Consider the following 13629-nt stretch of genomic DNA (forward strand, 5'->3'; position numbering starts at 1 on the left):
GTGTCGTGCAGAGGAAACAAGATCCTGGAGAGCAGCACCATGGTAAGCACCAATGTTGTCCCCATCCCAGCTCTGCCATCACTAGGCCAGGAGGTTACTGTGATGAGTGTATTTAGGTAAAGGGACACAGGTTTGTCTTTCCATTTAATTCTTCCTCTTTCTGAGAAGAACTTTGCTCAAATTAAACTTGGTACAGACTCATCTTTCCAGATCTCCAGACGTGGGAGGCCCTTCCTGCAGAATTCTCTATACTTTTAGACATGAAGTCTGTACTTTCTGACCCAGAAACTGTTACTGCAGCAGGATCGCGAGCCAGGCACTGTCAGTGCCAAGCTGGAGCTCCCACCTCGACACGGGTTGCAAGCCCAGAAATAAATCCCTTTGGCAAACTCAGCCTTGGGGTGGGACACGACTTCATGCTGCTGATGCGCCATGAAGTCTTTTGGAGAGGCGTTACCAAAAAAGCAGCAACCCCAAAAGCCACAACAGTCGTATCTGCTCTTCACTTAAAATAGAGTTACGGAGCTGTTCCTGGAAATCCACAGAGGTTTTGTTTGTTCCCTTTTGGAGCCCTTTTTGTGGAGGTTTTCCTTGCAGGATAAGCACACTGGAAGTATAAATAGCATAGCCAGCAGGGCCAGGGCAGGGATCATCCCGCTGTGCTGGGCACTGGTGAGGCTGCACCTCAAATCCTGTGTTCAGTTCTGGGTCCCTCACTGCAAGAGAGACATTGAGGGGCTGGAGCGGGGCCAGAGAAGGGCACCGGAGCTGGTGCAGGGCCTGGAGCACAAGTGTGATGAGGAACGGCTGAGGGACCTGGGGGGGGTTTAGCCTGGAGAAGAGAAGGCTCAGGGGGGACCTTCTCGCTCTCTGCAACTGCCTGACAGGAGGATGGAGCCAGGAGGGGGCTGGTCTCTGCTCCCAAGGAACAAGGGATGGGACAAGAGGAAACGGCCTCAAGCTGCCCCAGGGCAGGTTTAGATGGAGATGAGGAACAATTCCTTCCCCAAAGGGTGCTCAGGCATTGGAACAGGCTGCCCAGGGCAGTGCTGGAGTCACCGTCCCTGCAAGTGTTCACACCCCGTGTAGCCGAGGCCCTCAGTGCCATGGGTTAGTGGTGGCCTTGGCAGTGCTGGGGACTTGATGATCTTAAAGGTCTTTTCCAACCTGGTTGAGTCTATGGTGCTGTGAAGGTGGATGCTGTCTTGGTGTATGCAAGCTCCACTGTAAATGCTTTTCCTTGTTTTTTCCCACCTCTTGGTATATGCCTTTCACTTGCAGGTAAGAGCGACCATAGCTCTTCCTTTCATCTCCCAGCCTCCAATACCCATGTCTGAGGTCCCCCTTAGCCCTAATGTTCCTATACAAGCACGCTCTGCTTTCCCTTGTCCTTAAACCCACCCTTGACCTAGTTCAGTGTCAAACCACCTCCCTGCCTCTTCCTTTCTCCTCACTTTCAGCTCATTGAAGTCTCTTCTCCTCCTTCCCGTCCCCCTCTGGCACCAGTCCTTGTGCTCATCAAAACATTGATCTCATGGGCTGTAGGCTTGCCAGCATAATAAGGCCATTGCTCTTCCAAACACTTCTTTTTTTCTCCCCTTCCTACAAACACAAAGCAATTTATTTTCCCTTCATTGGACTTGCTCTCAGTATTTTTCAGGCTGAAATGAGAGGATTAATTCCTGCTTTCTTGCTGACAGTCATAGAAACAAGCTAATTTCCAAGTGTCAGGATGATGATCCTTATCTCGCTCAGTTCCCAAAGAAGGTAATAAAATAGCTATAAGAATAAATTGCTGGAGCAAATGCAGCACATGGGCATATGGCAGTCTATTAATTCCTCATGTTCTCCCAAACTTTTAAAAGAGATCTATAAATGTTGATAAAACCCTAGAGAGCATGCAGGTTTGGGGTTTCTCTACCCATATATACCTCCTCTGGACTTCTCTGATGGTCAATTTTGGGCTGGTTTTAAGTGGGTTTTGGACAAGCTCAGTGTTTCCCTGTGGAAATGAAAGCCAAGAGGCTGGCTTGTCTCTTTCTCCAGACTTGGGGGTGTTGTTGCTAGCTGGTTTTAATCCTCAGAGGCAGACTGGTGAGGAGGGAGCTGTTCTGGCAGCTCATTACATCATGTATTTGCAGTATGGGAGCTCACAGTAATATGAAATTACTTGGACAGATTAAACTATCTTTCTAAATCACACAATCCCAGCCTGGTTTGGGTTGAAGGGACCTTAAAGCTCATCCAGCTCCAACCCCTGCCACGGGCAGGGACACCTTCCACTAGAGCAGGTTGCTCCAAGCCCCTGTGTCCAACCTGGCCTTGAACACTGCCAGGGATGGGGCAGCCACAGCTTCTCTGGGAAAAGTCTGTGCCAGCGCCTCAGCACCCTCACAGGGAAGAGCTTCTGCCCAAGAGCTCATCTCAATCTCCCCTCTGGCAGGTTCAAGCCATTCCCCTTGTCCTGTCCCTACAGGCCCTTGTCCAAAGTCCCTCTCCAGGTTTCCTGGAGCCCCTTTAGGTATCAGAAGGCTGCAGTAAGGTCTCTCTGGACCTTCTCTTCTCCAGGAATGTTACAAAGAACCCTCATGTGCCCAACTGTTACCAGCTTTTCCTTACACATATATCTTTGTTTAGTCTTGGTTTAAGTTGTTAGAACACTCACCCCCGTGCTCTTCCATATTCGTCCTTGTCAATGTGACAGACTCTTCTTGCCTACATCAGGTGTGGTGGCAGATGGGTGTTCCATGCATTTTCTAATGCCTATGGATTATATGACTGGGAAACCTGCTTTCCTTTAGATGCTATTAGTAAAACAGAAGTAGTTTGATTGAAGAGCCTGGTCATGCTGCTCTGCTCCTGGGTCCGCCTCTCCTAGTGGTGGCAGAATTAGGATGTGGACAATGTTGGTGCTTACCATGGTGCTGCTCTCCAGGATCTTGTTTTCTCTGCAGTGTTTCTCCTCCTGTTGCATATAGGAAAGGTGAATGTAAAATAGATAAAGGTAAAAATAGTTAAAAAAATCAAAATTTCTCCCAAAAGTGGGGGAAATGGGCTTTTTTCCTGTTGGAAATGTTGTGTCGATCCCTTCTCTGATGCACAATGTGTCAGAGGGGGTGTTTGCAGTGTGTGTGTGTCTGGATCTTTGCTTTCTTGAGGCTTTGAAGTGACAACATCCTATTTTCATCTGCTTAAGGAGGACAACTTTAAGAAGGGACCTGTTCTATCACCGTGTTGTCTGCATGTGGCTGTCTGCAGGAAAGAGATTTATGTAAGGAAATAAAGAGTGTTTGCAAGTGTCAGCGTTCGTTCCACGTTGGTGTTTAGGAGCACTTCAGGGAGGTACCCTTGTTAGATGTGTGACAGAAATAAGCTGGAGTCAGATGGTTCCTGAGAGCAGAAATTCTCCTCTGGTTTGTGGAACACTGGACAAATCACAGTTGTTTAAGGAGTATACACGTGGATTCCTGATACCTTCGGAACTCTCCTTGTCTTGCAGGTCTTTATGGGCTGAGAAGTGGCTGTATAATCTCTGGTGTTTTCATGAGTACTTCTATTAGAAGCTAACAACCCCTTGAGAATATAGCCTACAACCAGAGTAGTTGGTCAGCTGCCTCGACTGTTGGAAGGGTATTTCCCTGCTAAGGAGTTACTAATGTTGTAAAGATCAACAGTCACCAGCTTGCAGCAACTGAATTGTTCTGAAGCACCTTTTGAACTTTGATTTAGGACCAAGTGCGTTTCGAAATTAGGAAACGGCTGCAGGTCAGCCTAATGAGAGAGTGAAAGGGCAGAGAGGTACAAAAGGCTTTGAACAAACTGAGGCTGCTCTTGAACTTACGGAAGGGAGGACTTACAAAACCAGCATAATACTGGGCTCGTGGGTTTTAAGACCGCATGTGAGTGGTTCCATGGTCTATCGCCACATGTCATTTACCCTTGCAAGCTTTGAAGCATCTCAGAATGCAGGTTTTAGCCCAGCAGCTGCTTCATGATGAAGTGTGTTCCTGCTTTGAGAAACATGGGTGCAGTCAGTCCATTCCTGAGCGTGTTTTGGTAGCGTCTCTACACCTTGAACTCAGTGTTACAAGAGGAGATGCGTGGCTGGTGGTGCCTGCTCAGCTGGAAGAGGGAGATGGGCTGCTTGTTCCCCATGCAGCATGGAAATGGGGGCCATGGTGACATAGGAGGGACTTCGTTCTGGTGGTGCGTTTGCCCACACTTCGATTCTGCTCTGTTGCTGCTGCAGCAATAATGCTTCTGCCTCCAAAAAAGCTCAGGATTGCTGCTAGAGCAGGCTCTTGAACCAGGAATTAAAGCCATTCCCCCTACAGGCCCTTGTCCAAAGCCCCTCTCCAGGTTTCTTGTAGCCCCCTTAGGCACTGGAGCTGCTCTAAGGTCTCCCCTCTGCCAAATCTGGAGAGGGGTACACACATAGGAGTTCAGCTATATAACACCAGCACCACATTATAGTATATAATAAAGCACCATGTGCAGTGCCCCCTTAAGAGGGCAGGTTCCTGAACCGCAGATAAACAAGAGCCGCATTGATCTGTGCGTTTCTAAACTGCACGTTCAAAGTCCTTTTTGATGACTTTATAGTATCTACTTTCGAGGACAGATAATAATGTTCTGTGCATAATAACCCCCACCACATTGCACAGGATAGCTTGTGTTTCTGCTGGTGTCCACGGGGGTAAAAATAGCTTTGCCTTAGGTAGTTTGATGAATCATTTGATGGGTGTTTAGGGAACCTGGCGTAAGATTGAGTGCCCTTCCCTGAGAGCCACCAAAGTGATGCATTGGAACTGGATGAGCTTTAAGGTCCCTTCCAACCCAAACTGGACTGTGGCTGTGGTGGAGACTATCTTGTGTTTTCATGAACATGTCTTATGTGAGGCTGAGTGCAGGTCACTGGGCTGTGCTGCAGGGGTAAGGTGTCACTAGAACAGTACTTAAGGCCTTTTGGGTAGGGGTTCATGGGTAGCTACGCACAGCAACTTCTTCCCACACATCACTTTGGGGCTCCACTAAGCCCCAGATGATCAAATATGTGTTTCGTGCTGGGAATCCCAATTTAGGAATGAATAATAGCACTTCATTCATTTGATGATTTGTTCTCTTCTTGGTGCAGTACAACCTTTAATTCCTTGGGGGTGCACAATCAGCCATCCATTGAAGACTTAGAGGTGCCTTTTCTGCTTCCTTGGGTTTTTTTTGGGGCCATGGCACTCAGATTGTGACAACTATGTGTCCAGCGTATCCAAGTTGCCAGAGAAACACCTAGATCCTCTTGGTTCTTGGTTTTGGAAGGGCAGGGGACTATAGTACCACAGACCAACTGGTGTGTGGGTCATCACCCCTCATGTGTAGCAAAGCTCTGGTGATGGCTCTGGCTTCTTTAGCTGCTTTGTTCGGCAGCTGATGGATGTTGTGAGCTGCTGTTAGCCCCATGCAGCACTCTCAAGGTGCTGTGTCTTATTGTCCTACTTCTTTGCACCTTTCCTAGAGCGTTGTGCTGCTCGTCTCCCTTCTGACAGTAATTCCCACGTCCTCTGTGCCACGAGCTGTCTCTTGTGCAGTGAGCTATTTCTTGTGGCTTTTTACCTTTTTGCTGGATTTCTGATCAATAGATGTTATTGATGGAGGACGAGATGGATAGACTGTGCATGGTCTAGTCATTTAGGAGAACATTGCTAAAGAGAGACAAGTGCTTCTGATGTGTAAGTGTTGTAGGTGCACATTAGTGCCATTCCTGTCTGTTCAGTGTTACAGTGCTGGAAATACCCACAGGTGATTGAATACAAAGCATTTTCACCCTCACCAATTCATTCTGCGTTGCAGATGAGCTTGTTTTGATGGAGAATGATTTTGAGATGAAGCATTTTGTAGGAGGCAAGGATAGCAAGTTCCAAAGTGAGGTGCCAGCTCTGGGGTAGGGACTCTATGGAGAAGATGCTTGGGGGATGCTGCCATTCCTTCAGCTTAGCCCATCTCTTCCTCTTCATGCTTCCAATATTCAATGACAGTCTTGTTAAAGTTATCCATAAAAAGGGTTAACTTGTTTTTAGTAAAATGACCAAGAGGATTTCTCCCCACTTCAAACTCCTTCATGCCATAACTTAATATTGGTGCTGATGGTGTATTCACTTCCGTGTTCTTGTTTGCCCTCTTGAACATGGGTGCTTTATAGCACTAAAGAGCATCTAGGACTGAGGAAGCCTAAGTTTGGTAATACTTTGAATAGCCAAGCCCAGAGATACACCTGCCTAAGAAATGGTCATCATTATCCAGGATGATCTTTATCCCAGAGCCTGGTTCTGCTCTCCTGTGCAACTGTACTGATATGGTCACGGAGTGGGAGCACTGGTAAATCTGGTGTTTTGGGGTCAGAGTGTGTATTACAAGTGTTAAACACTAGGAAAAGCCTGTGTGCTTCCCTCTTGGGGCTGGCAGTGGAGAGAAAGGTTTGGGGGATCCCACTGAACACACTGTAATGCTGGTGCTGAGGCAGCTGCATGGATTAAATACCCCATTAAAATGAGTGTGGCATCTGCAGCACAAAGGAAAAGGAGAAACGTGAGGCTGGATATATGTGGTGGAACACATTGGGAAGTAAGTGCCTGGCTTTTCTTCACTTGGAAGTACAATTGCTGCTCTGTATGATTTTTTTCCAGCTTCATTCTTCCTTTAGAGCATTGTTTGTGCTCCATGAGCTGCTGCAGCATCTTCACTTCATGTGGGCAGCTGCGGAAGTCTGTTTTCCATCTTTCAGAGGATTCCAGCTCCTTAGGTTGCTTTTGTCATTGAATTTTCTCTTGTTTACCAGGGCATTAGGAAGCTGGAACACAAGCAGTGTGTGTTTTGCCTTAGGAAACATCAGGAGTCCAGTTGCCCATTCCAGAAATTCCTCTTGGTTCATTTTTGCCTCACAAAGATTCTGAGCTCTTGAAATGTAAATCTGAAAAGGTCAAACCTCATGTATGCCAGAGACAGGAGGACAGGCTGACAGCCATGCAGGGGCACAGAGGCATTTTAAACCGTGGATTGAGAACAGTGTGTTCAGAGAGAACTGTCAAGTACATGCCTTGGGTATTGAGGAGGAGTCTGAGGTAAGGCTTTCTCTTGCTTTACTCTCTGACTTCTTAATGTATAGCAGAGAGGGATCAAACCACAAGATTTATGGCGATGAAGAAGGGTAGGAGTTGGAGAAAGGAGGGTTGCTCCTGGCTTCCTCTTGCGTTGCCTGCAGCCCCTTTCTTTGGGACCATAGTGATAGGACAAGGGGTGATGGGTTCAAACTGAAACAGGGGAAGTTCAGGTTAGATCTAAGGCAGAAGCTCTTCCCTGTGAGGGTGCTGAGGCGCTGGCACAGACTTTTCCCAGAGAAGCTGTGGCTGCCCCATCCCTGGCAGTGTTCAAGGCCAGGTTGGACACAGGGGCTTGGAGCAACCTGCTCTAGTGGAAGGTGTCCCTGCCCGTGGCAGGGGGTTGGAACTGGATGAGCTTTAAGGTCTCTTCCAACCCAAACCAGGCTGGGATTCCATGATTCAATCCCAGTAGCAGAGTAGTGACTGAGGAAAAAGCACATGAAGGGGTTTTCTTGTTGGCCGGTGTTCGGTTGAGTATGGGTTGATGCAGAGCTTGCAGCTGAGATCTGGTTTATTCTGCAGGTCTGTTTGTGTGAGCTTGCTGGAGCTGTGCTGAAAGCTTGCCCAAAGGCTTCAGTTTGGATGAAGTCCTTGTGCAGCACTTGGATAATGGTGGGATCAGCTTTGCCTTGATGCATTTCCAATTGAAGAAGTGAGAAAATATTCACAGGGCAGAGGGAAATCTCATCTAGAGGAACTGAATTGACACAAGTCAAGTGTTTTCGGCTGCTCCTTTGCGCTTGGGGTACAAAGGATGAACCATCCCTGCTAGCAGGGCAATCCATGTATCCTGAAGTGGGCCAGAATGGATTTTTCAGGGAGGCTGTTGGATGGCACTGTGGTTTGACAGGGCTGTCACTGCCACGTGCCTCGGGACGCTGCTGTGCCAGCAAAAGGCATCATGGCAACGTATGAGAGATGAACAGGGCTGGTTTCTCCGTTACTGGCTGGAGGAAAGGAAACCAAAAATAGCTGGTGGTGTAAAACACTGAAAGGTGCAGCCAAAGCTGATGGAAGCATTTGTTGTTTGGTAAAGTATGAAATCATAGAATCGTGGAATGGTTTGGGTTGGAAGGGACCTTAAAGTTCATCCAGTTCCAACCCCCTGCCATGGGCAAGTACACCTTCCACTAGAGCAGGTTGCTCCAAGCCCCTGTGTCCAACCTGGCCTTGAACACTGCCTTATCACTCTCTCCTACTGCCTGACAGGAGGATGGAGCCAGGAGGGGGCTGGTCTCTGCTCCCAAGGAACAAGGGATGGGACAAGAGGAAACGGCCTCAAGCTGCACCAGGGGAGGTTTAGATGGAGATGAGGAACAATTCCTTCCCCAGAGGGTGCTCAGGCATTGGAACAGGCTGCCCAGGGCAGTGCTGGAGCCACCGTCCCTGCAAGTGTTCACACCCCGTGTAGCCGAGGCCTCAGTGCCATGGGTTAGTGGTGGCCTTGGCAGTGCTGGGGATGGTTGGACTGGATGAGCTTAAAGGTCTTTTCCGACCTGGCTGATTCTGTGATTTTACGATGTCACCTTGAAATCAGGCAATTATTAATTGGGAGCCACTAGAAGTACCCAGAACCGCAGGGTGACGCAGTCAGAACTGCCCACACCGCATGGGAACACTCTTCCCTGTCCCGTGCTGCTGCTGCTGAGATTTATTCATAGTTTTTCCCTAGAAACAAAGACAAATCCCACATCTGAGTCTCTGTGTTATGCTTCTGGCTTTTCTAAAGAACCAGGAAGATGAAAGGGCTCCAAACTAGGGCAGACTGGACAAAATAAGCCCATGTTTCTCGGTTCAGTGATTCTTGCCCTCAGAAGTAACGCTGCTTTCACAAGAAGGACTGTCTGGAGAGGAGACATATGCTGCCTGGAGTTATGAGCTCATATCTTCAGAGAATAGTTTTGTTGAATGCTTAATGGACCTTGAACGCTCTCTCTTGAAATGAATGTAAAAGTAACGCCTCTTCCTTCATAACTTCTTTCCAAATCTATCTTATATAAGTTGAATATCATAAAATAGAATCATAGAATCCCATCCTGGTTTGTGTTGGAAGGGACCTTAAAGCTCATCCAGCTCCACCCCCCTGCCACAGGCAGGGACACCTTCCACTAGAGCAGGTTGCTCCAAGCCCCTGTGTCCAACCTGCCCTTGAACACTGCCAGGGATGGGGCTTCTTATACAGAAGATAATGTTATCATATCAATAAGCACATTTACACAAATGCATGTGTATGTATGGGTGGCATGCATGGAGATACATGATTATTCTCCTAATGCAATAAGATATTTGAGCATGATTCTACGAACCTAAGAACTATTCTGCTGGCCCACAGGCTGATGGGACACTCTTAGACTTTCTTCAGCCAGGAACAGGGACTTCACTGTTGGTCCAGCACGTTTTTGGTTGTGTGATGTTCAGGTAGTTCATAGGATGTTGCTTGCAGTCCATCAATATGGTTTCCCTGCTTGTGAATGTGAAACCTGGCAACTGCATTGGTGCAAGCTGAGTAGTGCCTTTGGGTAGTAGGGGGGCCAGAGGTTAACTCACAGCAAACCCACCCACTGTCATGTTTGGAGACATTTACATAGCATTGGTTTTATAACATTTTCTTTTGTAACACACAAAGTATTTCATCATTCAGAGACACCTCACAGGTTTCAGATCTCACCGAGGTGTTAAATCTCCTGAGATTTATGGTTATGCATTAGCAGTGTCTGTGGACAGACCTCATGTACTGGGCACATCTGCATGGCCATGGCATTCATGCAAGTACAGTCTGTGGGGTGGTTTGGTGCTTGTTAGTCCCCTGTGAGAGTCCGGGTTGCAGGTAAAAGCTGAGGTGGACAAGTAATACTTGTTAATACTCTTTCATTTCGTAGAATCCCAGCCTGGTTTGTGTTGGAAGGGACCTTAAAGCTCACCCAGTCCCAAGCCCCTGCCACGGGCAGGGACACCTTCCACTAGAGCAGGTTGCTCCAAGGCCCTGTGTCCAACCTGGCCTTGAACACTGCCAGGGATGGGGCAGCCACAGCTTCTCTGGGAAAAGTCTGTGCCAGCACCTCACAGGGAAGAACTTCCCTATATCCAACCTAAATCTCCGCTGTTTCAGTTTGAACCCCTCACCCCTTGTCCTATCGCTACAGTCCCTCATGAAAAGTCCCTTTCCAGCATCCTTTTAGGCCCCTTTCGGGTATATGTCAAGGAAGCTTTGGCACAGAGTGGAGTTGTGCCTTTCTTTTGGTGCATTTTGCATGTTAACATGCCTTCTTGTTGTTTGAAGCCGCTCAGCACCATCAGTCAGGTGAGTCGAAGTATCTTGCAAGCTGCTCAGAGGGGGAGGAGCCTGTTCCGTTTGTGTAAGGGCCTTATTTTATTGCAGTGCCTGGCAAATGAGTGAGCATTTTAGCTGTGTGCAGTCACTGGGTAAGAGGAAGCTCCAGGAAGAAGGGAGGAAGGTGGCAGACAACACATTTTACAGCCCGTGGTACTGAGGACATGATGTTATATTGAACATATTCAAAGCCCAGTATTTTGGGTTGGCTCTGTGGCCAAAGGGACTTGCTTCTCCTTGACTGGGAAAGAGGAATTTGCTCCTCAACAGACCAGGGATTAGAAATTTTTGTTTTAAAAGGTGCTGTTCTCATGTTACTGTGTTTTAATGTGATTTCAAATGCTTTTACTATAGCAAATCTGTATTACTGATACTATCTGATAGTACTGTAGTAGATAACCATGGAGTAATGATCTACTGTGGTAAAGTGATAAGAAAACCCCATGATTATTCCATAAGCATTTCAGCTTGTGTTGACCCCTGTTTGCAATAGAGCAGGGAAAAAAGAAATGTTGAGTGCCCTGGAGATGTCAGTGGGCTCTTTCTCATTGTGTGGGTGAGATTTTCCTGTGCCAGATCTGTTGCTTTCCATCATCAGGGGGAATCAAAGCAGGAACTGAGGTTAAGTGTTGGGAGATGTCTTCTGGGTGAGTCCCATCTCTGAGTCACAAGCTGAAGCTGGTTTCTGTGAGCAGTCTCAGTGTCACGAGAATGTGATTTCCACCTTCATCCACAACGGGGAGTAGTGACAGTGTAAACCAGCCTGGCCTTCTCCTAGGCAAGAGATCCAGGAAGGCTCAGGTTTGTGAGAAATGCAACAGTTTGGAGGCTGAGATGAAGATTTTGTGCTCACAGCGCACAATTGATCCAAATGGAAATGTGTGTCCCAGTGTATTGGGTCTCTCAGATCCGAGTGTACTGAATCACCCTGAGCAGAGTGGAAGAGGCTTTAGGTGCGAAAGAACCCATAGAACATAAGGAATTGCTGCAGTGGAAGAGCCTGAGTAGTAACTCAGACCTGGAATCATGTGGGATGAAGCCCATGTAACCACATGGATGAAAATCAGAGCTTCCTGGAGTGTAATGTAGAGGAACACATGGCAGCATCCATGGATGCTGGTGTTGCATCCTACAAAACATCTCTTTGTGCGTCTGAGGTGTTGTACCTGTGAAGCTGGCTATCAGTTCAGCTCTGCTTTCCCTTCCCATCCATTCCTTGCACCTTCTCCAGCATGTCCAGCTGTACAGCCAGCAGTTAAAACAGTGCATCCTGTTGCGAGAAGCAAACCTGGAAGCAAGCTGGAGAGCCTCATTCAAGGGAGCCTGCCTCAGGGGTTGGTTGTCAAGCTCGGGAGCAACCAGGACTTGTGGCACAAACAGTGTTCAACAAGAAGGTCAGGTAGTGAGGAGCTTTCTTGGCTTTCAGTGGTTGTGAGGTGGTACCACTTGTGCTTTCTCTGTTGGGAAGCGAGGTTTTGGGAGAGCCTGAGTGATGATACTCTTCTTCCTTGCTCCAAGTTAATGGCGCAAGCCTGGAAATGCCTGCCAGATGCATGTGCTCGTGCTGAATGCAATAAAAGGAAACATTAAATACTTTCTTGAAACAGAAGGTCTGTGTCTTGAAATGTGCCTAAAACCAAAACAAGACCCTCCATAATCCTGGAAAGATGAGCTGCAGCTGTGGTGAGAGCTGGGGAGAGCCAGCTGGGAAGAGCTCCTTTCTGGATCTCTTGATGGACCACTACTAGCATGCACTCAGGAGCACTTCAGAAGGTACATTAATGCCTTTCTTCTTTCTGACAAGAAACAAAAGGTCTCTTCTCACTGTTGCTGTTATCATGGCAGCAGAAGCAGCTCTTTGCTGGCCTCCACTCGTGTGAGTGTGGGCAGATACACCCTGACCTGGCTTCTGTGGGCTCCATCCAGTGCTCTCTGTACAAACTGTGTGTCTCTTCACTGCTCTAAGCCAGTCATTGCAGTTTCTTTGGGCAACTTCCAGGATCGTTTTGGGGTTGAACTGCTGATTTTGATGGAACAGTTGCCTTTTCTTGGGCACTGTCTCCATTGGCTCTTCTGTTTTGAGCAGCCTGAATTAGCATGTTTGAAAGGATTTTGACCTCTGAACATGGGTAATTTTTGGGGTGTGTGTGCATGACAGCTTAACCATGAATTCAGTAGGTAAAAACCCTTGTTCCTTTCATGTGAATGTTCCTTCACACACCTGATTCTATTGCAGCTCTTCCTCACTGGGGTATTCCTGGTAGTAGCTGCTTTGGATGCTCTATTACATGACTGCACAGAAATAATGGCCCAAACTTTACCAATTTCCTACTTCTTTTTTATGTGCACATACCCAAAATATGTGCAAAGCAAGGAGGCAAAACTTATCTTTTTGCCTTCTGGAGAGAGATGGTGGCATCTTAGGTGTGATTGCTGTCTTCAGTAAGCTTAGGGCGAATTGCAGTTTAGGCTGCTAATAGGTCAGCTTGTCTCTCATCCTTAAAACATAAGGATTTCTCACTGGTGCCCAGCAAGATCATGCAACAGATCTACATGGAAACTATGCTGAGGCACATGGACGATAAGGGGGTGATTGGTGACAGCCAACATGGCTTCACTAAAGGCATATTATACCTGACAAATTTGGTGGCCTTCTATGACCTTCTGCTTTGGGGCTCCGGCATTGGTAGGTAAGGGAAGAGGAACTGGAATCATCTACCTGGACTTGTGCAAGGCGTTTGGCTCTATCCCGTACAATATCCTTGTCTCTAAACTGGAGAGGCATGGATTTGATGGATGCACCACTTGGTGGTTAAGGAGTTGGCCGGATGGTCGCACTCACAGAGTCGTGGTCAAAGGCTCAATGTCCAAGTGGAGACCAATGACAAGTGGTGTTCCTCAGGGCCTCGGAGCTGCTGCGAGGGCTGGAGCAGCTCTGCTCTGGAGCCAGGCTGAGAGAGCTGGGCTGGGGCAGCCTGGAGAAGAGAAGGCTCCTGAAGGGGAGACCTTAGAGCAGCTCCAGTGCCTAAAGGGGCTCCAGGAAACCTGGAGAGGGGCTTTGGACAAGGGCCTGTAGGGCCAGGCCAAGGGGAATGGCTTGAACCTGCCAGAGGGGAGATTGAGATGAGCTCTGAGGCAGAAGCTCTT

General features: G+C 47.8%; 1 protein-coding gene across 14 annotated transcripts in view; it reads left to right on the plus strand.

Moving 5' to 3' along the window:
- Positions 1-13629, plus strand: part of HDAC4 (histone deacetylase 4) — a 236430-nt gene that overhangs the window by 64084 nt on the left and 158717 nt on the right. Inside the window, exon 1 of one of the 14 annotated variants that reach the window (XM_030485811.1) lies at positions 6894-7112. The exons of the other annotated variants lie outside the window; for them this stretch is intronic. The gene's annotated coding sequence lies outside the window, so the exon portion shown is untranslated. Of the gene's footprint in view, positions 1-6893; positions 7113-13629 lie in introns of those variants that run through there. 14 annotated transcript variants of the gene reach the window in all.

This window comes from Strigops habroptila, chromosome 5 (assembly GCF_004027225.2).
Source record: "Strigops habroptila isolate Jane chromosome 5, bStrHab1.2.pri, whole genome shotgun sequence".
Classification (NCBI taxonomy): Eukaryota; Metazoa; Chordata; class Aves; order Psittaciformes; family Psittacidae; genus Strigops; species Strigops habroptila.